This window comes from Macaca nemestrina, chromosome 1, assembly GCF_043159975.1.
Source record: "Macaca nemestrina isolate mMacNem1 chromosome 1, mMacNem.hap1, whole genome shotgun sequence".
NCBI classification, from domain to species: domain Eukaryota; kingdom Metazoa; phylum Chordata; class Mammalia; order Primates; family Cercopithecidae; genus Macaca; species Macaca nemestrina.
The window spans coordinates 39,042,290-39,066,681 of record NC_092125.1 but is presented as its reverse complement, the minus strand read 5'-3'; the positions used below and the strand labels follow the sequence as shown (position 1 = coordinate 39,066,681).

The 24,392-nt window shown below is 46.5% G+C and overlaps 1 protein-coding gene and 1 long non-coding RNA gene across 12 annotated transcripts in view; both read right to left on the bottom strand.

The window, feature by feature from the left end:
* The window catches only part of LOC105484537 (calcium voltage-gated channel subunit alpha1 E), a 492,953-nt gene extending 480,246 nt beyond the window's left edge, over nt 1–12,707 (bottom strand). For 7 of the 11 annotated variants that reach the window (XM_071076570.1, XM_071076587.1, XM_071076592.1 and 4 more), the window contains exon 1: nt 12,350–12,706. The gene's annotated coding sequence lies outside the window, so the exon portion shown is untranslated. Of the gene's footprint in view, nt 1–12,349 lie in introns of all 11 variants that reach the window. The other 4 variants (XM_071076618.1, XM_071076620.1, XM_071076617.1 and 1 more) reach the window with 2 other exon arrangements.
* A 3,656-nt stretch (nt 12,708–16,363) lies between these two features.
* LOC139356536 (uncharacterized) lies at nt 16,364–21,452 on the bottom strand. Its single transcript, XR_011608530.1, has 4 exons — nt 21,253–21,452; nt 20,641–20,737; nt 18,113–18,215; nt 16,364–16,890 (listed from the first exon to the last, which is right to left on the bottom strand). It is a non-coding gene; the product is annotated as an uncharacterized lncRNA (long non-coding RNA).
* Nucleotides 21,453–24,392: the final 2,940 nt, after the last annotated feature.

The window sequence follows — 24,392 nt, the reverse complement described above, 5'->3', positions numbered from 1 at the left end:
ACTTTTACTGGGCTTGAGGCTCTGAGATGCCATAAGACAGCAGATTAAGAGGGCCAGCCATAGGTACTATGGTGGTCCCCAGCTAGAGCTCTGCCTGCCACCGTGCCCTCTTCCCTTCCCACAAGAGATCACTACAATCCCCTGCTCTCACACAAGCCCAGATCATCTCTAGCTAATATTTGCTAATTGTTTCTACTGACTCAATCTTTACACAAATCCTATGAGGTTAAGTACTATTCCTACATACATCAAGGAAACTGAGATTCAAAGAAAATAAGTCACTGTATGGAGCCACTTAGCTAATAATTTGGAGAGCTAGGACCCAGTCTGAAAGTTGCTACCATAAGCCCTGCCCTGCAGCATTGACTCCCCGGCTGCTTAGCTCTTGCTCCTCTGACACTACGCTGGACTCACCTACCGATAGGAATTCTGTCACAGGGACTTCGGCAGCTTTATGTTTTAGCAACAGAATTCCAGCAATGATTTCTCGGGTACCAGCAGGCCTTGCCCCACCCAAGGGGGACAGAACATGACAGAATCTGGGGTCAGAGTTGTGGTAGCCACACACGGAACTCGGGCTGTGTTTGCCCCATTCCCTAGGCACCTTCCCCAGGCTCACGCTCTAGCAGTCTCCTCCACTCATGCCCAGCACAGCCAGCATCACCAAGACCCCTGTTTTGACATTTCTGAGGTGCTTCAGCCTATGGTTTCAGTCATAAGAAACTGGAGGCAGGCGGAGAAGAAGGGGAGGGGGCTGGGGGGAGGTGTCCATGGCAGGGAGGGGTGGTGGCAAAAGCCAGAGGAAGCGGGAATCAGAATGAAATCAGGGAGCGGGATGCCTTCACAGGTCGTGGTGAGCTCAGGAAGGGGTCCCAGCTTCTCTGTCCAATCCAGGAACAGCTGATCAGCCCAATTCCTTTGAGACCCTGGGTCTTGAGTATGACAATATCCCCAGTATGAGGGCACAGAGAGCATGAGGCAGGTAAGGCAGCAAGGAATGGGCAGGGAAAAACAATGCTACATCTCAGGTCACATGCTCAGAACCAGAGCAGCTTCAATTCCTCCTGAGTCAGAGACTGGGAGGGGCAAATCCCCGCAAGACCCATTCTCCCCCACTCCCCTCCACTCCCTTGGACCTGTATCCATTCAACCAACAGTGACTGATATGCTGCTATATACCAGGCACTGTGCTGGGCTCTGAGACACAGCCATGAACCATGCAAACACAGTCCCAATCCTTAGGGAACTGTCTGCCTGGGAGACACAGACACTAAACTAAGTATACACACATGAACTGGGATGGGAGCTATAAAACTGTAAGATGCTATAAGACAGTGTCACAGAGGAACATAAATTAGATGGGCTAGGGTGGAGGGTGGCATTCATCTGTGAGATAGAAGATCTCACTGAAGAAATGACAGTTAAATCAAGAACTGAACAATGAATAGGCACTAACCAGGTGAATGGGGAGTGAGAGGATGGGAGATTATGAGGAGACTGAACAGCATGTGCAAAGGCCTGCAGTGAGAAAGAGCTTGGCATATTTTAAAAGAGGCCAGACTTGCTGGAAGGTGGTGGGTGATAGAGAGCAATGTAGGCATTGACACTGGGGTGGGGTAGGGACTGGTTTGCAGGGCACAGAGACCATGGCTAAGATCTTGGAGTTCAAGCTGAAAAGTGATATAATCATGTTTATTCTTCAAGATCATGCAGGCTTCCTTAAGCTCCACAAGGGAACCAGAGAGGAAGTGGAGGCTACTGTGATTGTCCAAGGGAGAGATGAAGATGGTTTGGTCTTGGTAATGGCAGCAGAGCTGGAGAGAAGAAGACAAGGTCGAGAAATATTGAGGGATAAGGTGGACAGGCTTTCATAATGGATCACCTACAGGAATACAGAGATGCAAGTATCAACAATGACTCCTGGACTTGTGAGTGGATGAAGATGTCACTCACCAAGACAAAGAAAGCTGGAGGAAAAACAGATTTGGAGGCAGAGATCAAGAGTTCAGTTTCGACATGGTAAGTCTGAGATGCCTCTGAGACCACCCAGTGGAAAGATTAAGAAAGCCATTGACTATAGAGGTCTAGAGCTTAGGAGAAAAGAATGAGCTGGAAGTATAAATTTGGGAGTTGTGATAAATTCGTTGAGTAATGACACTATGGTGGCTGTGAGAATGTGCCTAGCAGACCTCTAGGAGACACAGGACTCCCTTGATAGCCAACTCTGGCTTGAGGGTCTCCCAAAAGCCTTGCAATCCTCAGATTGCACAGCAGACAGGGACCCTTGAACTCAACTTACCTTCCCTCAATCTATCACTCAGGGTTAGACTTGCATGGCAGTCAGATGGCTTTTCTAGCCTTTCCCAACTCCTTCCCCATTACTCTCATCAGTTTTTCCCCTAATAAAAATCCATGTACATTTCATCCCATCTTGGTGGCTACTTCTCAGAGGACCCAAGCTAACACAAATCCCAATTTGTTCACATTTTCCAATGTCCATGCCTTGGGTAGTCCCTTCCTATACTGAGTCTAGCATGGCCATGTGACTTGCTTTAGGCAATGGAACAATAGGAAATGTGACACAAGCAGAGAATGGAAAAAGGTTTGATCTCTGGGGCTTGCCCTCTCTCCTTGCTGTGGTCTGAATGTTTGTATCCTCCCCAAATTCATATGTTGAAAGCTATTCACCATTGTGATGGTATTAGAAGGTGGGGCCTTTAGGAGGTGATTAGGTCATAAGGGTGGAGACCTCATGAATGGGATTAGTGTCCTTACAAAAGAGGCCCCAGAGAGCTCCTTACCTTTCCACCATGTGAGGACACAGTGAGAAGGCACCACCTATGAACCAGGAAACAGGCCCTCACCACGACCAAATCTGCCAGCGCCTTGATATCAGACTTCCCAGCCTCCAGAACTGTGAACATTAAATTTCTGCTGTTTATGAGCCACCCAACCTATGGTATTGTGTTACAGCAGCTCAAACAAAGACACTTGCTTCTGAAACCTTCTACAACTATGTGAAGACACCTGGGCTGGCCTCTCTGAGGACATGAAACTGTGGAGAGAGAGGTTCCAGCATCCCAGCTGTCCCCCTGCCCCTGCCTCAGCTGATGACCCATAGATGTCAGTGAGGCCAAACCAGACCATCCAACTCCAGCCAGGCTAGCCTAGGACAAAGGAACCACCAGCTAACCCACAGAATTATGAGAAATGCTAACTGTTGTTTTAGGCCTCTGAGATCAGAGGTGATTTATTATGCAGCAAAAGCTAACTGCTACAGGAGTGTAGGGCATAAAGATGATATTCAAAGTCATGGGACTCAGCTGGTCTGATCATGGATCTGTAGGTCCTGCCCTCATTCTCCCAACCCAGAACCTTTCCTAGAGTTCTTGCCATTAGCCAAAGCTCTTTCCGAACATTTATTTAGCACTTAACTGTGTTCTAGACAACATATTGAGGAGCTGCGGGTAAACAGTGATAATTGAAATACAGTCTTTACCCTGGGGGGAAAGATGGGGATTGGGGAGATCAGAGAAAACTCTTCTTTGATTTTCTATAAATTACAAATTGTTGGACATAAAGTTGGCAGGAATATGAAATCTGCCTGGATTCTTCCACTTCAGCTTCATGGCAACACTTTCTACACAGATATATATACCACATACACACTCCGTAGTATTACCGCCTTCAGTCAACTCCCTGCTTTCTCTGAGAGGAGTTGGTGGGTACTCACTGTCACTTCAAAGTCAACTGATAAGGAACTTGTCAAAGTCACAGTTGGTGAGCACAGTGACCCCATCATAGGGGAGACTGTATTGCAACAAAGGGAAGGAGAATCAGGATTTGCCAAAGGTTCCAGGGTAGCTTCTTTACTTGTTTATATAATCAGTAAACTTATCAGTCACCTACTAAGGGCAAAGCATTGGAGACACATAGATAAAAGACACAATCCTCACCATCAAGGATCTCAGCATAGGGGAGGCTGACGGTTACAACACTACCTAAGAAGCACAATGCCAGAGGTAAGCACAGGATGCCAAGGGAGTGCAAAGGAGAAGAACCCAGGACAGCCCAAAGGTATCAAGGAATCAGGATAAGCAACTGTGAGCCAGGCCCCCGTGGGGTGGGCGAGGGCAGGTCAGTTGATGAACGTCAGGGCAAAAGGGAGGAAGAAGAGTCACAAATGACTCCCAGATTTCTGTCTTGGGCAACAGGATGGAGGGTGGTACCATTTGCTGAAAGAGGCTACGTGAGAGGAGGACAAGATTTGGGAAATAAAGATGCATTAGGTTTTAGACAAGGTGAGTTTGAGACACTATGAGGTGTTGAAGTATAAACATCTAGTATTCAGTTGGAGAGAAATTCTGAAACTCAAAAGAGAATCCTAGTTTGGAACAGAAATTTGGAAGTCACCAGCATATGAGCGATGGCCAAGGCAAATTGAGGGATGTGTGGACCATAAATAGCTGAAAGGGCCAGGGTGGACCGGGAAGCACCTGTGTTTAAGGATCAGTCACTCAGTCCCATCTGGAGAAGGAACTCAGCCAGAGCTAACCAGAGGAGAAACTGCCAAGCAGTGGGAGCACCCATGAGACACCACCCATGAGACATCCAGGCCTCCTTCTCAGGGCTGTTCCACTCTCCTCTCAGCAGTCTATTGTGAATGGCCAGGACAGGAATTAGCACTAAGAGCACTAAGATGTTACTGATTAGTAACAGATGTCATCAGAAATATTTGCATTTTAATTAGGGGTCCAAACCTCACAATAATTCTGACTTCGAAGTCAAGACTGGAGTCAAACTCGGGATCTACCACCTACTATAATCTTGGGTTCTGCAGGCCTTTCTGCTCATCTATAAAACAAGACTGACAATTCCTGTAACTCAAAGAGGTGTACATACAATATAACTAGTTTCTGGCACATGCTGGATGCTCCACACTCAGCTATCCTTCTAACAGGGGTTCCCAAACTAATGTGCATGAGACTCCCCTGGAGGGCTTGGCCCTGCCCCCAGAGTTTCTGATTCAAGATGTCTGGGACTGGGCATGAGAATTTGAATGCCTAAGAAATTCTCAAGGGTGCTATGTGGCTGGTCCAGAAACCACAAATTGAGACAGGATGTTCTTCCTAAGGCCCCCTCCTGTGTGAGTGAATAAACATTCCATGTACCCCCAGACTGGTGGTGTGGCCCTGGGGAAGGGCCATGAGGTCTGAGTTCTAGGGTCTAAGTGGAGGAAGCATGATAAACCCAAAGGGAAGTGAAGGGCAGGGACACACACAAAGCCTTCTCCCTCAGTTGTCACCCAAGACATCTCAAAGGCTAGAAGTTGAGTGATTCACACCTCCATGTTTGAACAACTGTGACTCACAGCTTTGGGTGCAGGAGGTGGGCTGTGTTGAGTCAACCCTTTGGGCAGGCAGGTAACAGGGAAAAGCATGATGAGCTCTGCCCAGGGCTGGAGAGAAGAGAGAGCTGTGGCAGCACTGGAGGAAGGCAAAGGCTACGAAGTCTGCATCCTGTGCAGCATGGGAAAAACAGCCACCCTCCCAGATGCAGGAGATGGAAGGAGGCCTGGGCATCTAATCTCTGTCTGCTCTGGGTTAAGAAGACCCCAAAAAGCAAGAAGAGCAACCTGGAACTTACTCAGGAACTCTACTCCCTCAGTATTGTCTGTCCCTCTCCATCCCTCTGTACCCTGTAAACCCAGGGAACCTCTGCTCTCCCAGGGCTTCATGGATGCAAATCTCCAGGAAAGCCCAGTAGTGGCAAGAACAGAAGGAACAGGATCTTCTTTCCACAAAGGCCTGTCCCAGGCATCATCTAATTTATCTCTTAAACATTTCCTCTGAACTCCTGATTTACATTTATAATTTAATTCATCCTACATTCATTACTATGCTAGGTACTGAAACTGCGAATATTAATTAATCATGATGCTCCACCTCAAAGAATTTTGCCCAGTGAGATATAAAATGTGCTGCATTCATTTCATAGTCTCAAACACTTTTGCATACAATTTAACTTATTCCTCAAAATAGCCATAGAGAATCGGTGATATAGATCCTATTTCATTTTTACCATTCTGATCTTCAGCTTAAATATCACCTCCTCAGAAGCCTTCCCTGATGTTGCAATCTAAAGTGCAACCCTGTCACTGCCACATCACCCTCTATTAATTATCTGAATGCTATTCTATTATGGTCTGATTTTTTTTTAACAATCTACTTATCTATGTATGGTTTCTCTCTTCCTACAATAGAATATAAATTCCAAAACAGTAGGATATTTGGCTGTCTTGTTCATTGCTGTATTCCCAGTGTCCAAGTCAGTGCCTAGCCCCGAACCGGCACTCAGGACACATTTTCAGAAAGAGGGAAGGGGGAAAGGAGAGTAGAAGAAAGGAAGGGGAAAGCAGAGAGAACTGAAGTGATTGTTTACCCAGTGACAGAACTGAGCTCACACCAGCGGCTTTGCCCCCCAAGCCCAGGTTCCTTCCTCTCCAGTCACCATGGGAGCCGCCCTGGACCAGGGCTCAGGTTCTGAGGTTGGAAAGCTGGCTTTCCTTGCCTGGATGAACCTAGGACTCTTAGACTTCAGCACTGAACAGCTCATTAACCCAGATTCTGAGATCCAACAACAAAAGAAGGTGGAAGTTGGATGTGTGTTCACCTGTCATTATGAATCCCCTCACTAAGGAAAGGGTGGAACTTTTTTGTATTTAGGATCATTACTTTCAAGAAAACATCAATCAAGGACCAAGTAAGTCAAGAGTAACTCAATTTACATTCTTTTCAGAAGCAGAAATGTAAAATGTTCCTCATAGCTATTTAAATTAAGAACAAAGAATAAAATTCCTATTCAGTAAATATAGCAAACAAAAAAAATTCTATTGTATGACTAGTCAAGGGTAAGAGGGGGAGACAGTAGAAGAAGAGAGAGAAGGGAAAGGATACAGAATCATATGACAGTCAATGATTTTAACATGGGAAGGGGCCTCAAGTGACCATTAGCTCCAAGTCCCCTTCTCTGAAAGACAGAGTTCTGTGCCTGTGTATTAATAAGTGGAGGTTTAAGTGCTTTTCTCATGGTCATATAGCTAGTATGGATTGGAACAAGACCAGATCCACTATACCAGAGTCAGAGAATATATAATTTGATAAAAGAAATACTTTCTTAAAGTACTGAACTTAGAGCTAGAAACCAATCACTTAAGAGAAAGAATCATGCATGTCATTTTCATCTTTATTTTCTCATTCCTTCTGGGAAAAGCACATGTACACATTTGGTTCATGAGAAAGGGGAAGAAACCCCAAAAGACACTTAAGAGAGACATATACAAGATACCCTCTGCAAGACAGCAAGGCACAGAGAACTACTTTGATATCAAGTTGCATTTTTGCAACTACAGTGATATTTTCATCAATAAGAGGTGTGTCCATAAGTGCAGCCCTAGATTTTTTTTACCCAGGTTAGAAATTATATGAAAACTCACAGGAATGGATGCACTCCCGTGCCATAGGCAGCTGTACCCAAGACAGCATCACACCTTTATCCTGGTGCTCCCAGGGGCTGTGCCCTCCCTCAGCCCCATTCAGCTGCTGCTGTCACTACTAATCCTATACTGAGAATCTAGAGCATTCTCCCTTCACCCCAATCCCAGACTAGTGTTTATGGAGGAAATTTTATTTTTCAACTGCCGTCCACATAGTTACAAAGGCCCTGTGATTCAGACTGAATCTTCCAAAGCAATACTACATGAACATAAATGGGAAGGCCTGTCCTTGGGGGAGCCCCATTCTAGAACCTCATTCAGTGCACTTCCCCCAAGTCCATGCATGTATTGCAGACAATAGAACCTTCTTGAATCCTCATGTCAGGGATGAGGATGACGTTCATAACACCAGTTTTCCAGGTTACAATGAGAAAGGTACCACACATCTTTGCTTCTGCCAGAAGGTACTTGATTTGCATATAAACAACTGTAACCATTTGTTACAACCATTTGTAAAAATAGTTTTGCAAGGGGTTTTTGGTTCTGAATGGCTTTATAGTTTGTAACATGTATACTTGGTCCAATGGCCTAGTTCTAGGCTCTCCCCACACTGTCAGCACCAGGAGGACAAAGACCATGTCTCTCCTTCTCCCACTGTCCTGCCTCTCACTCCCACCCCTTTCCCCCACTGCTCAGATAATCATTCAGGGCATATTGTAGATGGTTGTTAGTATAGTATTGTATTTCCTGCTTTTCCCAATTCTCCCTCACTTGTTGGGGATGCAAAGTAACATATGCCAGCATCTCAACTACTCATCCCTGACCAGCTGAGCTACCCAATTTTTTCAGACCAGAATGGGCTGAGGCCTGCCTACAGGAGACCAAGGGCAGTTGCTGCTCCACCCAGAAGGTTTCTTCCATGGCCCTCCATCTAACTCCTGTCCATCAGCCCCATCTGTCCCGCCTACACTCTGCCAATAGAGGGGAAGAGAAAAGGCGCGGCTCTGCCTCAGACTTACAGAGCACAGAGCAGAAAGCCACCCTGAATTGCGGGACTGCTGAAGCTAGAAAATATCTGCTAGGCATCTTCCCAACCTTCATTTTCAGACAAGTTAAATGAGGCCCAACTAGGTTAGTGACTTGCGCAAGGTGACATGGCTTCTTAGAGAGGCTGAGTTGGGTAGAAATGAAGTCTCCCACACAGTACTCTTTAACTCCCCACCCTGACCCAATCACCATCCTGCCTCCTTTCCCCCCAGCCATGCTGTTCTTGGTCTGGTAAATTATTGTGCTGCAGGGTAAATGGGAATGACAATATCTAGAATTATCCACATAAGCTTCTATTTTTGCCTTTATGATAGAGAGGATCTGAGGGACCCAACCAACACGCTATCAACGAGGGATGGTCTGGTTCCCCTACTAGTCTACAGAACTACTTCTGGGGAAGCCAAGGCATGGGAAGGCCCTTTCCAATCTAGGCCATGGTCAGCCTCTCAGACAACTGGATTCACCTAACTATGATCCTGAGAGAAGCAGGCATCAATAACTAAGGTGCAGACAAACCCTGAAAATCAGATGGTGACATGTGCTCTGCCTTTCCATTAGACAATTCCACCACCCCAGGTAGGATTGGTGAGCACACTGGACTGGGATCCAGAGGTGAGATCCCTCTGGTAAGATCTAGGTTGCCAGGCAAAAAGTGGAAGACACACGAAGTTTGGTTGTTCATCCCTTCCAAATTTCGTGCCGAAACGTAACCCCCAGTGTTGGAGGTAGGGACCTAGTGAGAGGTGTTTGGGTCATGGGGGCAGATCCCTTATGAATGGCTTGGCACCATCCTCAAGGTAATGAATCCATTCTCTTTCTATTAATTGCCACAAGATCTGGTTGTTAGAAAGAGCCTGGCACCTCCCTCCTCTCTCTCTTGCTTCTCTCTCATCATGTGATCTGCACACACCAGCTCACCTTCCCTTTCCCCCAAGAGTGAAAGCTTCCTGAAGCCTTCACCAGAAACAGATGTTGGCACCATGCTTCTTGTACAGCCTGCAGAGCCGTAACCCAAATAAACCTCTTTTTTATATATAAATTATCCAGCCTCAGGTATTCCTTTATGGCAAAGCAAAATGCACTAAGACGGACACCAGGAAGGACACTGCTGACAGAAAAAACAGAGGCAACACGAGTTAAGGACCAGGCAGGATGACCAAGCAGACTGGCCAATCTACCCCACTCTGGAACCAGCCATCACTCCCCAGGCTGGGCAGCTGGGACTAACTCTGTGAGTCAGATGCCATCAACTACAGCACAAAGGGTCAACCTTGTATGCCGGGAGTCAGCTAGCCTGGGTTCAAATCCCAGCTCTGCCTCTTACTAGCTGGGTGAACTTCAGAAAGTTAGTTAACTTTTCTGAACATCAGTTTCCTCATCTATAAAATGGAGATACCTACTTAATAGGATTGGTTAACAATTAATTATGAAAATGTCTGGAAGCTGCTTGGTATAATATTTGGAAAATATAGCAATAAGCAGTCAATCAATGGTAACTGCACTTTTTGAGGCCCTGCGGGGACTTAGCTGTCTGGCAGATTTATAGGCTGCAAGGGGGATGGAGGTGTGACTGACACATCGGTAAGAATCCTCATCACTCCCTCACACAAGCAAGGAAGTAAAAAACAGACATTTCTCCACAATAGGATGCTTCTTGAACATGAGTTTCTCAGTTTGAAATCCAGACATGTAGGATTTTTTTTCCTCTTCCTTCTTCTCACACCCAACACACACATCCTAGCCTTCAAGGAGTGGAGGAGCTGTGACAGCGATGATCCAATAGCTCAACCATGTGACTGTGTGGATCACTGTATATCATGCTACCATCAACACAACACTCACAATTCCTGGCAGAAGGACAGCTCCCTGGGAGCCCCAGACTCGTAAATACAATCAAGAAGACAGAGGAATAGAAACAACTCCATGTAAATCACTGTCAATTTGTCATCCCTGCAGAGTTACAGCATGAAGCTCTACTCCAGGAACGGGCATTTCAGAGGGACTCATGTAATTGGAGAAAAAGGCGTTCATCACAGGAAAGAGATTTGTATTTGAGAGCTGGATTTTCAGAGGGAATTGAAATAAAGTCCATTAGAAATCTGAGTCAGGAAGAATGAGGCAAGATCCAAACCAACGCATGTTGCCTTTTGAATTATCGCTACCTCTAACCTAGCATAAATACAGTCACTCTTAGGTTAATCATTTATCTCTAGCTGTATGGGAGTCTTCATTGGCCATGTGTAATTATTACCAACATCTCTGTCCACTCTCAGAAATGTCCCAGCTTGGACAATCTGCACCCTATGCAGTCAATCCTAAATGATATGATTACACTATACTACAAAGTGGTAAAAAGCTTCTTAGCTGGTCAGAAACTTAGCATGGGAGAGAACAGTAGAATGGAATCAAACAACAAGAAACGGTCATCTTATCTTAGATGGTAGAAATCGCTGCACCATCCTACGAGACCCATGTATTTGCAGGGGAAGTTCTATATTTTCCCATTAGTAATTTATCTTGGAATTGCAAATGGGAAGTTTTTTCCCAACCCCAGGAGAGAAAGCCCCTTTTCCTCTGGTTCTGACCTCAGTGGAGATAAAGTAATACTCTTATTTAAGCATCAGAAACACCCTTTCCTTGCATGAATACACTTATCTGGGTTCAGCCTGCTCTGTGGATTAAGCTATCCTGACTCCCAGCCTTTCCTCTGAGGATGAGGTTTCTATGACACGGTGTGATTCTCAGCCAAGAGTAAGTACAAATCGATGTTCCAACACGGTGAACCAGATCTCGGCACAAGCCCCCAGATCTCGGCACGCACCCACAGCCTGAATCACCTGCTCGGAGCAGCCAGACTCACAGACGCTATTGCAGCAAGTGACCTCAGACCCCTGCGCACGGAGGAAGCCGCGATCTCAAGGGAGACGTCGGTGGGTTAGGGTCCCCCATCATTCTCTCCAGGACATGGGCACAAAGCAAAAAAGCACAGAAAACTGGATGTTCCATCCCTGGGAAAGGACGCACAACCACCCTCGCACAAGGAGACTCAAGCCCAATCAAAAAGCAAGTCACCCTACGCAGCCTGGCTTCCTCTGTTCTCTTTCATCCCCTACCTCGAGCCCCAATTCCCAGTCCTGTCCCAGGAAAGGACCCACAACACTCGGTCTGACCCGCAACTCCATAAGACACCCAGCCCACCCTACAGCAGTCTCGAGTCGCTTCCAAAGGCACATGCAGCTTCCTTCACGGAAACTTCGCTGCAAGCTCAGCCCCTGGGCCGCGCGCCCTTCCCTCCAGCGATCCCCGCACAAACTTCCCGATGCCGAGGACCTGCTGAGCCGCCCGCGCCCGGAGGCATGGAAGGGCGGCCGGAGGCCCCAAGGCTTGCAAAAACCCAGCGGCTCGCGCCCGCTCCCTGTTCGGAGCCTGGCTCCGCGTGAGCCCCCCTCACGCGGTGAGAACCCTGCATCCTCCAGCGGGATGCTGCCCTGAGCGCCGCGGCAAGGGGCGCAACATGCACACCCTAAGCGCCAAAGGGCGAGCGGGCTTTCCCACGCCAGGACAATTCTCACGGAAGTTGCAAAGGAACGGACAGCGCGTGCAGAGGAAGAACAGGCAGCGCGTGCAGAGGAGATTCCGAGAAGGTTAGGGCCAAGTACGGATCTCCAAGGTCCATGCATCCCCCCAACAGGTAGCAGCGCCGAGGCCAGACCGGTGGCGCCACCGGGGAATGCAGCGCAGACCCGCAGGCAGTGGATGCGGGGCGCAAGGCAGACACATCTCCGGCAGTAAAAACCCAGGGCTTACCTTGAATTAATGTAGAGTCCCGCGCTCAGCTGAATGAAGAAGGTGTGCTAGTATTCCCGAGACATCACTGAATTATTTTAAAAGAGGAAAGGGGTGGGGTTGGGAGGGCGAAGACGGGGGAGGAGAGATGGTGAAATTCAAGGGGGAAGAAGGAGGAATCCACAGAAAGAATGGGGAAGGAAGGCAGGCGGAGGTGAGGGCCAGAAACAGAGAACAAAATTCTTAAAGGAGAAGAGAGACAATTAAAAAAAAAAATCTGTCTTCTCACACAGTGGAAAAGAAATTTCTGGCAATCAGAAAGAGAACTCGCAATACATGCCCCCTCCAGAGACGGCAGACCAGGGACTAACAAAGAAGGAGGGAAGAGAGCTGTATCCAAACAGCAGAAGAAATCGCTGTCCAGACACGGGCTGCACGCGCGAGGCGGCGAGGGAGCGGCGCGAGGGTGGGAGGGGAACGCCGGCGTGAGCGCGCATACACCCGGGGCTGGGGGCGGTGGGGGGCGCCGCGAGGCTTCATTTAGGCGGGGGTTTGTGTTGTAAACCGCCTGAGGTCAAGAAATTTAGGTCAGGATTTCTGTGGAAAAGTTCAGTAACCTCAAACTTCCGCGGGCGATTTCCACTGGAGTATCCGATTCTCTTTTGTGGGCGGGATGGCCCCTTCCTGGGCTCCGGCTCTGGACCTCACCAGAGTCCTGGCCGCTGGCCTTGCTGGGCAGGGAGAGGGAAAGCATAATTACATCTAAAAAGAAACAAGCGAACTGGGGGCTTCAAGGATCAAGTTAAGGGGGAAGGAGGGGTGTGGGGGACCAGACCCTGAGCCAGACGCTTCCCACGGGAAGCCCCAGCCTGATGCAGAGCCTGTTCACTGCCTGTGGACTGATCCAGAGGCTCTCTGAAGGTCTCCGGGGGCTAGCTGAGGGCTCTAACGGAGACCCTGTTTCCTGTGGGCAGTTAAGGAGCACAAAAAATCAACAGCCCCAAAACTGAGTCAAACTGGTGTTTCCAAGGCTTCCAAGACCTGAATCCCTCTAGGGTATTCTCTCCCCCATGTCTCTGGCTCTCTGCATACCTTTCCCTCAAATTAATAGAAATGTCTCCCACAACCCTGCAGGTGATGACTTTCCGTCCCACCCACCCATCTTCACACCTCCCAGTAGGGTCCCTAGGGAGGTTTTGGCAGGTGGCTTTATAAACAACTGCCTCCTCTCCTCCAGGAGCTCAGAGTCAGAGAAGAGAGGGGCTCCAGAAAAAGAGAGAAGAGGAGGCAGTGGGATTGGAAGGAACAAGAGAAGGGAGCCGCAGGAAAGGAGGAGGGAGAGAAAGAGGAGAGTTCTCTTTCTCTCCACTCTTACTGCTTCGGCTTAGCCTTGACCCAGGTGGGTCAAATCCTCAGAAGGCCTCACTTGAGGATGATCAGGGCTGAATGACGACAGCTGGCCCTTCTACTTGGCCGTGAGTTTCCATGGCTGAGGGCAGAGCCTGGCACACAGTGAAAACATGCACTAAAGGGAAATAAATAGCCACCATGCCAACAGCTCCTCTCACCTTTCCTCTTAGCTGTGGCAGGAAAAGGAGTGGCTATGTATCCTCCTTGGCTAGTTCCCAATTTACCCCCAGAAGGTCTGCTTGAAAGGTTCATGCTGTGAGGAGCCGGGATGTTGGCCCCAGGGCCAGGTAAGTCCCAAAAATTCTCACCAACCTGAAAAGAATTGAGTCTATGAATCAGACTTTCTAAACCTGGGCTTTAACCTGATGTTAAAAAGAAAAAACAATGTTCTGGCAGGGCATTAGGAAAAAAATCAGGGCACACCTCAGTTTTTCAGAGGCTGACAGATTTTTAGAACAGTCTTCGAGGTCTGGTTTCCCATATCAAAAGGTTGTTTGTTTGGTTTTTCTGTTCAAGCATAAGAATGCAGTGGGGGCCTCTCTTGAGCCCTTGAGAAGAGCCTGGCCCTAGGATTTGAACCCCCAGGTCAGAAGCACAACATGAGGAAGGAGAGGAAGAGATTTTCCCCACTTTAAGAAATTACCTCAGAATCTGTTGGAGCTCAGGGGAAAGGAGAACGACTCCATGAACCCCAAAATATACTCTTCATGCCCCCACCACTACCCTAACATACACACACACACACACACACACACACACGGTGAGAACACACACACACACACACACACACACACACACACACACACAGTGCAGTCACCAGCCAACCAGGCCTTCTCCCCTCAGCCGGTAGCAGGAGCATTCACTCTACAATGTGTGGGTTTCTTTTTTTTAATGAAAAAGTTTAAAGAGCTAGGATACCAGACGGCTGATGGTTTTCCTGGCTTGGAATCTCCTAAAGAGCAGAGCGTCCATACCCACTCCTCTCCACCATCAAAACAAACAACAATTGTACCCACAAACAAGACTGTCTCTGACAACCCATTCATACAATTGGGAGCATAGGTTGCTCACCAATAAGATGATCCCCCAACCCATTCCCTTTTCCTATCCATATACGGTGCTCAATGCCAGACACCTAAGTATGACCCCCTGGGACATACCTGCCATGTTATTTCTTTCTTCCCTGGCTACAGTAACAACTATTTAGAACAATATGGTGTCCTTTCAGACATAATAAAAATATTGGTTTTGGTTCTTGTCCCATTTGAATGAGTTGTGGCTGCTGCTCTAGTCAGAGGAGGTAGGGGAACTAGGCTGGGATGCAGGAATTCTTCTCAGCAGCACACAGGGCCTGTCTCCCCCCATCCCTCCAACAGCGCTGGTGCACCTCCCCCCACCCCCAAACCTCTATACATCTAGCAACGCAAAGAGCCCAGTGCCCAAGACACACTCCCTGTCCTCTCAGTTTTCAGTCAGACCCACAAGAAAGCACCCTGGCCCAGACCTATGCCCCACATGACGCCCCCTAATGGGACTTCATACTGGGACCAGGGCTTCAAAGAAAAGACCCTGGTTTAATAATTCAGCTTGCATGAATGCCATTTAGTAGCCATGGCAACCAGTTCCCTGACATCTAGTTGTAGGCAAGATGTGGTTGGAAAGGGAAAGAGAAAGCGAGAAAGATGAAAAGATAGAGGGGAAAGGAAAAGAAAGAAACCCAGCTGAGATGTCATCTAAACTTTCCCTGCTTTCACTCCGCACCATAATCCTGACAGTGAGACGCCAGTGAACCTTAGCCAACTGTGCTTTTACCTAGCTTTCTTCCCTCCATCTCTGACTTCACTCTCTCTCCACGTGTCTCCCTCTGTCTCCTTTCTCTCCAACCCACTGGAAGCTGGAGATCCAGTTTCCTCACTCAGCATTCCAACTAAACACCTTTGGGACTCTGGATAATTATTTAGCCTTTCTTTGCCTCTGTTTTCTTATCTTTAAAATGAGGGGCTTGTGGATGTCTGCTCTGGTTCCCTCTGGCCCTAACAATGCATGATTCTGTGGTCCTGTCTCTGTCTCGCCATCTCCCGACCATCCAGCTTTTCCTCTCTGCCCAGCTGTCTCTGTCTCTTCCTCTCTCTGCGTGTTTGTTTGCTTCCTGTACTTCTCCATCTCTCTCTCTCTCTCCCCCTGAACCCCTCGTTTTTTATCTCTCATAAATACCATTTGCCATGAGGCTTCACCTGTGAAGCAGTTATGTTTCTAACAAATACTTCATTCCCCCTTGTTGGAAAGCATCCCATCACCTCCCTTTACCCAGATAATTCCCCTTCATCCTTTAGGTTACTGATCAGACATCAGCTCTTCTAATAAACCTCCCTGCTCCCCAAAACAGGGCTAGTGCCCCTCTTAGAAGCTCCCATAGTGTCCTGGGTTAACCCCTATTGGATCTTATCTCACTGTATAGTACTATAACTGCCTTTTTATTTGTTGGCACTTTGACTAGCGTGTGAGCTCACTAAGGGCAAAAAGAGTGCCTTCTTCATTGCCATATCTCCAGAATCTACCATTTGGAATGAACTTAAAAAGCAGTTGAATGAAAGTGTAAATAAACTAAAGCCACAGGTTTCTGCATCGTTGCTTGTTAAAGACTTAAGACATGCCCTGGAAGGAGCACAGGGTAGGAAGCCCGGGTGGGAGCCTCCCCCTGTACTACAGTGGAGGGAGGGAAGGAGACCTCCTCCTCCCTGGACTGTTTTGAGGAGGCGGGGGGCCAAGAGCAAGGGTATCTTTCAGACATTCTGGGTGGAAAACCCAGCTCCTGAAGGAAATGAGGATGGGCAGCAGCAGGAATGGGGAAAGTGATCAATGTCAAGTGGGTGGTTCTCTTCAGCCCATCTCTGGGGTTGCCCTGGTGCCCTTGGGGCAAGCTCAGAAGGTAACTTTATGCATCCAGTACTAGGAGTTCCTTTCATGGTGTCAGAGCTACAAGCAACTGCCTAACATCCAATGTCTCCCAGCCTTTTAGCCTGGCCCTTTCTTCCTGGGAGCAGACGGAGGCTGGGATGGTGCTACCAGAGGCACATGGGCCATGTGGGCAGTGTTTCAAGCCCCTGCTGGGAGATGCCAATGTGGATTTCTGTCATCCAGGAAGCAGCTTCCTTTAAAAAGAGAAAAGAAAATATTCTTTTGGTAATTATCTTTTGATGGACAAACAAGACCTCTATAGTTTAAAAACCCTCAGCTATAAATGTGAATGAAAGGCAAGAATTCGAAAGACAGGGTTTCTTCCCAATGCCTCCTAATGAATTCTCTTTCATCATACATCACACAAAGCAGGAGGAACAGAGCTGGTAAAGACACATACACATAGCCCTTATACTTGTGTGCACAGAGCTACCATTAAGTTGAGACAGCCTCTAACACAGGGCCAGGTTTCCCATGGTGTGTGGCCCCCCATTCATCACTCAGAAACCTAGGAATGCCTGTCTGAAGCCCCAGTCTTCATACAGCTACCCCCTCTTCAACAAATAATTCTTAATCCAGATGGAGCTGCCTTACACTCAAAGATCTGCCAAGTGACACACAGTCTTCTTGATATTGTGCACATACTGAGTGACATATTTCATTAGCAGACGTTCATGAGTTGTCCCTACCACTCCCTCCCCAAGTGCAACATTCACATATCCCTCATGCAATAGGCAGCTAGCCCCAAGCTTAAGGAAAAAGGATGAGGTTTAAAGCAGAAAGCTAGAAAAGAAAAAAAAAATACAAAAAGACCAGCACATACCCCGAAAAAAGACACTGCTTTGTAAAAATAATACCCCAAAACCTGGATTTACATCCACATTAGATTGTTTGAGAAGTTTGATATGGATCCACACTGAGTTGCCCTATTCCACAGGAATATACCTCCCAACTGGTAAAATATTCAATCCTGTACACTTTTGTGCAATAGAAACCTGACATGGGAAAAAAATAAGTTAAAAGCTTTCCTATATGCCCAAACCCTGCCACCACATTACCCTCCACTAAACTGAAGTTGCACATCCTCTCCTACGTTCTAACCATCTTTGAGTGCAACACCCAAACACTGGGACAAATCTGCACTCTTTCACCACCTCTGAGAACAGAACCGGAAAGCATGGCAGCAAACGCCCATACTAATTCCATGTGATATACACACAACACAAACTGTCAAGGTATCACACAAACATACCCCTCATACACCATAACTGAAACACAGACACGTGCACCTATACTCATACATACATACTGCCCTCTTGAGGCATGCATGTGTGTGTGTGTGTGTGTGTGTGTGTGTGTGTGTGTATTTTGCTTGGAGACTGGTGATGCTTTGGATTATGAGGTTTCCATGGTTACCTTCTGCAGCGAGAACTGGGGTAATTGAACTCTTGGGGTTCACCATTCAACAGATGCTGCTTGCTCACTCCTGCATGCTCACTCGCTCACTTGCTTGCTCTGTCTGCAATTCATCACCATCATTTTTAGTTACAATTTCAAGTCGAGTATATTGTAATAGAGTCAAACCCTTCCTAGGGTTCTGGCTGTACCTTGGAAAGAGATAAAATTCTGAAATGGAAAACTCTGACTTCAACAGATGGGTTACCCTGGAAAAGTCTCAGGCTAATTAAGGTCTAGGAGCAGCCAAGATCATATACACCCATCCCCTCTCCTCTATGCAAGAAAGACAACCACCCTATAATGGGAAAGAAAAACCATATTTACTAATTCATAACAATCTCTGAGAGAATAAAATCTAAGGGCCCAGACCAGCATAAGCCCACGGGAATGGGCACAGGGCTCCAACACTGGTTTCTCCTCTCCACTCCATGTCCCTTCCAGGGGACCTATAAATGGTTATTGCCTTAGTCAGTTCAGGCTGCTATAACAAAGTACCATGTTCTGGGTGGCTTATAAACAACAGAAATTTATTTCTTACAGCCGTGGAGGCTGAAAGTCTAAGAACAGCTTGCCAGCAAAGTCAGGCAACCAACCTTGTCGGCACCTTGATCTCAGACATCTAGTCTCCAGAACTGTGAGAAAATAAATTTCAGTCATCTAAGCCACCCAATCTGTGGCACTTTGTTATGGTGACCTGAGACAAAACTGCAGAAGGTACACCAAAGTGAGACCCTGAGGAACGGCTCCCAAGCAGTGCTCCAGGCTCAGGCTTTGGAGTCAGACGCCCAGGCTCACTGCCAGAGCAGCCACTAACTAAACAACATGTGGGTTTGGGCAAGCGATTTAACCTCTCTGGGCTTCAGTCTTCTTGACTGTATAATGTGGATAATAGCAATACCCTTCTCATAGGGTGATTACAAGGATTAAAAGAGATGCTGCCTGTCAAGAACGTAGTGCATAGAAAATATTCAATAAACATTATTACAAAAAGAAGCCAAGCGATTTTCTAAATGGAGATTTTTTAAAAATAGGCTGGAACTGAGTCAGGTGCCTTGGTTGGTCTTGCCTGAAAACAAGGAAATAGGGAAGATAACTCCCTATGCAGCCTCCTAACACTGCAATTACACAGAAGTCTGAGTACCACCTCCCTACGTTTCAGGGAAGGCTGCAAATTTTAATCCTTAAAACCCACACATATTGATTATTTTAGAAAAAGTAACCATAGTTTCCCAAAACCATCACAGTCTGTGAACTGTTTTGTCACAGGTGCCCTCACGCCTGCCTAACAGCCCACCTGAGGCTTTTCTGGTTTTCATTTTCCCATCCCTGTTTACACATCATTCCTGACAGATCTCTGACAGGTCTCCACTGTGAGGACAACTGATCTGAAACATTCTTTATTCTGTCCCTGTGGGATGTTTAGAGTAAGAGGAGGGGGAAGGGGGAGAGTTCATCTTTGGCACCAGACTAGAACAAGCAGAAATGCATTGCCATTGATCAGAAAGGGATGGTCCTGGACTACAGAGTCCTGCAAAACAGCAGGCAGTGCTCCCAGCAGTCTCTGCCTGAGCCCCGTGGATGCTCTGGTGATGACTCACCAAATGTCCCTTCGCTTTCCATTACCTAGGACCACAGGCAGCCTTGTCAGTTGCCCTCCTTGGGCCTCTGATTTGGTTGCTGCTGGGTCTGTTCTGCAATATTTCTATTGCTCTGCCCTCAGGAACCACGGCCGGACACCCAGGCCTATGGTTCTTGGGACTCCGGTTATACCCAGAATTTCATGAGGCTGTATTTGTCTGAAGAAAAGGCCAAGGCCAAGGAAATAACATTTAGTTCCATAACTCCAGGAAATGCAGACAATGGTGGTCTGTCCATTCAGAGAGCCTAGTGGTACCCAACTTGCCAAGGCCCAGAATTCTCAAGCAAAGAGCACATGAGTCATCAGAGAAAGAAAGTGGCTCACACCTGTAATCCCAGCACTATGGGAGGCCGAGACAGGCGAATCATAAGGTCAGGAGTTCAAGGCCAGCCTGGCCAACATGGTGAAACCCCTTCTCTACTAAAATTACAAAAAATTAGCTGAGAGTAGTGGTAGGCACCTGTAATCCCAGCTACTCAGGAGGCTGAGGCAGGAAAATCGCTTGAATCTGGGAGGCAGAAATCACAGTGAGCCAAGATCGCGTCACTGCACTCCAGCCCAGGTGACAGAGTGACACACCATCTTTAAAAAAAAAAAAAAAAAAAAAAGGATATTCTCATCCCAAGCCCATGCTGTGTCTTAGAAGGCAGGTCTAAAAGCAGGTACAACTAATCAGACCATGATGTACTGCTTCCTCAGCATGTGCCAACCCTGTCCTCCCAGGTGGATACCCTAAAAATGTTGTCACATAGAAAGGTAGCCATTTAGAATCTCTCTCTTTCCAAGTCCAGGGAGATAGGGGACAGAAGAAACAGGGAGAAAAGAGAAAACAATAAAGGCACGGAACCTTAGCACAAAGGAAGTCCTCTTCAGTTGTCAAGATTAAAGACAAGCGCCTCCTTCCTCCTTCACCACACTGAGATATCAGTGTCATTGACATATTTCTGAAGAGCATATTTGGGAAGGAAAAAAAAGAAAAGCACATATATTTAGACAGATGAACCTACTTCCTTCTACACCAGAAGCTGGTAGGTTTTGAGGTACCCATTAGCTTTCTCTTCTCAAAAAATATACTAATAGCCCAACCATCATAAGAGGAAGGTTTGGGCATCTCTGTCATCAAAACCTTGCATATTCCCAGACAAGCTCTGCAGGTGTCATTAAGCACTCATATTGGCTTCATCGTTACTTTGCTGGCTTTATTGGGTCCACCTTCCTCCCCTGTGCATCTGTTATGTTACCCATTTAACAAAAGGCGAGAAAAGAGACCACAGTCTCATTAGCCCCCAAATTGCCCTCATTTTACCTCCTCAGGTCCTGAATCCTCCCATTTCCCAGAACTTTTCATATACAAGCTTGAGTCAGTTTCTACAAAGTGAGCAAGCTTCTAGCCTGGCCAAATGGATTTAATTCTGCAAATAAAAATTTAATAAGCATATTTAATCCAAATATTTTAGACCTGAGCTTTCTTCTCTCCTCATCTTTGAGACACAGAGGCCTTCATACCAGAGTGGATGGCAGGATCTTCACACCCTCTCTGCACATCTGATGCCCCAGGTCTCTCCAAAGATCTGCTGACCAAGCCAACATAAAATATACATAATATAAAACTCACCCTTTTAATCATTGTAAAGGACACAATTCCGTGGCATTAAGTACATTCACATTGTTCAACCGTCACCACCCTCCATCTATAGAACTTTTCCATCTTCCCCAACAGAAACTCTGTACCTATTAAACTATAACTCCATTCCCCCTGCCCCCAGCCCCTGGTAACCACCATTCCACTTTCTGTCTCTATGGATTTGACTACTCTACATACCTCATGTTAAGTGGATTCATGCAGTATTTGTCATACCCACACATATCCCTTGTGTCTGATTTATTTCACTTACCATGTTTTCAAGGTTCGTTCATGTTGTAGCATGTGTCAGAATTTCCCTCCTTTTTAAGACTGAATACTAATCCATTGGATGTATATACCGCATTTTGCTCATCCAATCATCTTTCAATGAACATTTGGGTTGTTTCCACCTTTTGGCTATTGTGAATAATGCTGTAGTGAACACTGATGTCCCAGTGTCTATATGAGTCCCTGCTTTCCATTCTTTTGGGGATATACCCAGAAGTGGAATTGCCGGATCATATGGTAATTCTACATTTAACTTTTGAGGAACTGCCAAAATGTTACCACATTCTTTTAAACGGACCTCATCATATAGAGAAACCTTTTCCAGGGACTATGAATAACAAAAATCTGTCACCAAGAATTCCAAATAGCCAGCTGGCCCTGGGGATTGCTTGTCTTAATGTCTTTAGTCCTCCAGCCCTCCCTGTGTCCACACTCTTTGCTGTGTAACCTGGCAGCTCCTCCCACAAGAAGGCAGGGAACCATCCCTGGCCTTAGAAGCTGGGCTCAGCCATGTAACTTGCTTTGGCCCATGGGATGCAGCAGACACAAGCAAGCAGGGGCGTGAAGTGTGCTTGCACATTAGGGCCGTCCTGCCTGCCCCTGTGACTCCACCATGGAAAGAACATGCCCAGCTTAGCCCACCAGTCCCAGGAGGAGCAGGAGAGACACAGGAAGAAGAGCTACCCTGCCACTGTAGCCTGAAGGAAAGCTGCCCCAGCTCACCTGCTGGTCGCTGAGAATAAATGATTGTTGTTTTAAGCCTCTGACTTTTGGGGTGGTTTGAGTTGATGGCACAGTAACAGGCCCACTTACTGTTTCTCCTAAATGTAGGTGAGAATGAGATTTCTGGAGAATGAGATTTTTTGATAAATGGTAGCAAAGTCTCATTGGCTTCAGGATTTCTTTCTAACTGGAATCTGCCCTCACCTGAATCAAAAGTCAGGCATCCCCTTTGTCTCACAACTGTCTAGGAATGCCTCGGGGGTCCTCTTGGGCTGTTTTTGGGCTGATGTTGTAATCAAGCTTTGTGAGTACCAAACCCAGCCTGTGAAAGTGCCTTAGCTCTGCATAAAACAGAACCAGAAATCAAGTAGCTCATCATAAAGCTGTGATTAGCTGGCCCACTTGCAGTTCCTAAGACAGGACCTACAACACAGTCATGGCCCAGCAGAGCCATCATCAGTGCAGATCTGATCTCAGCTGGGCAGCTTCTAAAACACAGTTCTGTCCGTCCCCTCCAAATTAACCAGTCTCAGGGGATAGTTCACACAAGCCAAAGTTTCCAGAGACTGAGAAACTAGAATGCTGGTTTATTAATTTACTCAGGGAGTTATTCTTTCTGAGGCCCAAAGTAATGCACTCAAATTCTCCAGTCAGCTTACCTCCTTCCTATCAGTGTATCTGCAAGACCACATGAGTCCTTAGAAGGTTGCTTGGTGAGCACAGAGGTATAACAAGGGAAGGAGGACAGAGTCAGTATAGTCTGTCCAGGCCATGGAAAATCCTAATAAGTGCTCCCACCCAAAAACAGAGCTTATGATTTAGCCTTTCCACAATGTAGACATATTTCAAAACATCATGTTGTGTACCACAAATACAATTTGTCCATTTTTTTAAAAATACTTTTTTGTAAACAGAGCTCAATTCTAGGGACCAAATATTGTAAGAACTGGCCCTCTAACCAAATCAGTACTGTCTTGATAGAAGTAAAAAATAAGAATAATGTAATAAATGAGGTACAAAGCATTATACAAACATAACACATTATTTTGTTATTATTATTTCTATTATTGTATGTTTATAATAGTAAATGTGAGCAGTGCCATGGAGGTGGAAGCATACCGAACAGTCTGTAAAGGCTCAGATTCTAATCACAATTTTGCTATCACATTACTGCATGACGTTAGGAAACTGACTACAGCACTCTGGGCCTTCTCATGCATAAGGTGAGTGAGCTGAACCAGGTGGGCATCAAAGACAAGATATTATGACTTGATGAGTCCGTAGGCAGCATGGATGATAAGTGCTAGGACTTCAGTGGAGGCAGAAATCAGTGAGGATTATTCACAAGAGGAGAAAAGGCCTATGGAACATAACAAGGCTGATAGCACTCCCAGCAAGACAATTTAAACAGTACATCCTGTTAGGTCAGGAAACAAACTGATGGACACAGAATGTCTAAAAACCATTTGTGACCGGAATAACATTAATGTAACACTTGTTGCTAATCTGGAGACACCCTGCTCAGAAAATTCCTTGGTCTCACAGAAACTTCTGGGAGAAAAAGTCAGGCTGACATTTTGTGTACAGGATGAGACTAAAGTGCCACTCGTATTCCGTGCTGTGTTCTTACTTTTGATGTTAAATTTTAATTTCAATTAAAATGCCAGGATCATGCCCCAGGATTTAACTTGGTTAAATCCCTAAGCTGTTGAAATAGCCATGTTTACTTTCTTGATAATCCTCATCTTGACTTTAAGCCCCTCTACTTAAATTGAAATCTTCAGATACACAGGTCCATCATTTACTTATTTCTTTTAAAGTTTTACTCCTAATATTCTGCACTGCAAACTTGGAGCCCTCGACTCATAAAATTGCTCTGGGACCACCTGCTGTGAAATTTTTCTACTGCAAACCCAGAGCTCTGAGCTGTCAAAATGTGTTCCTGGTTTCAAGTTCAAACCAAT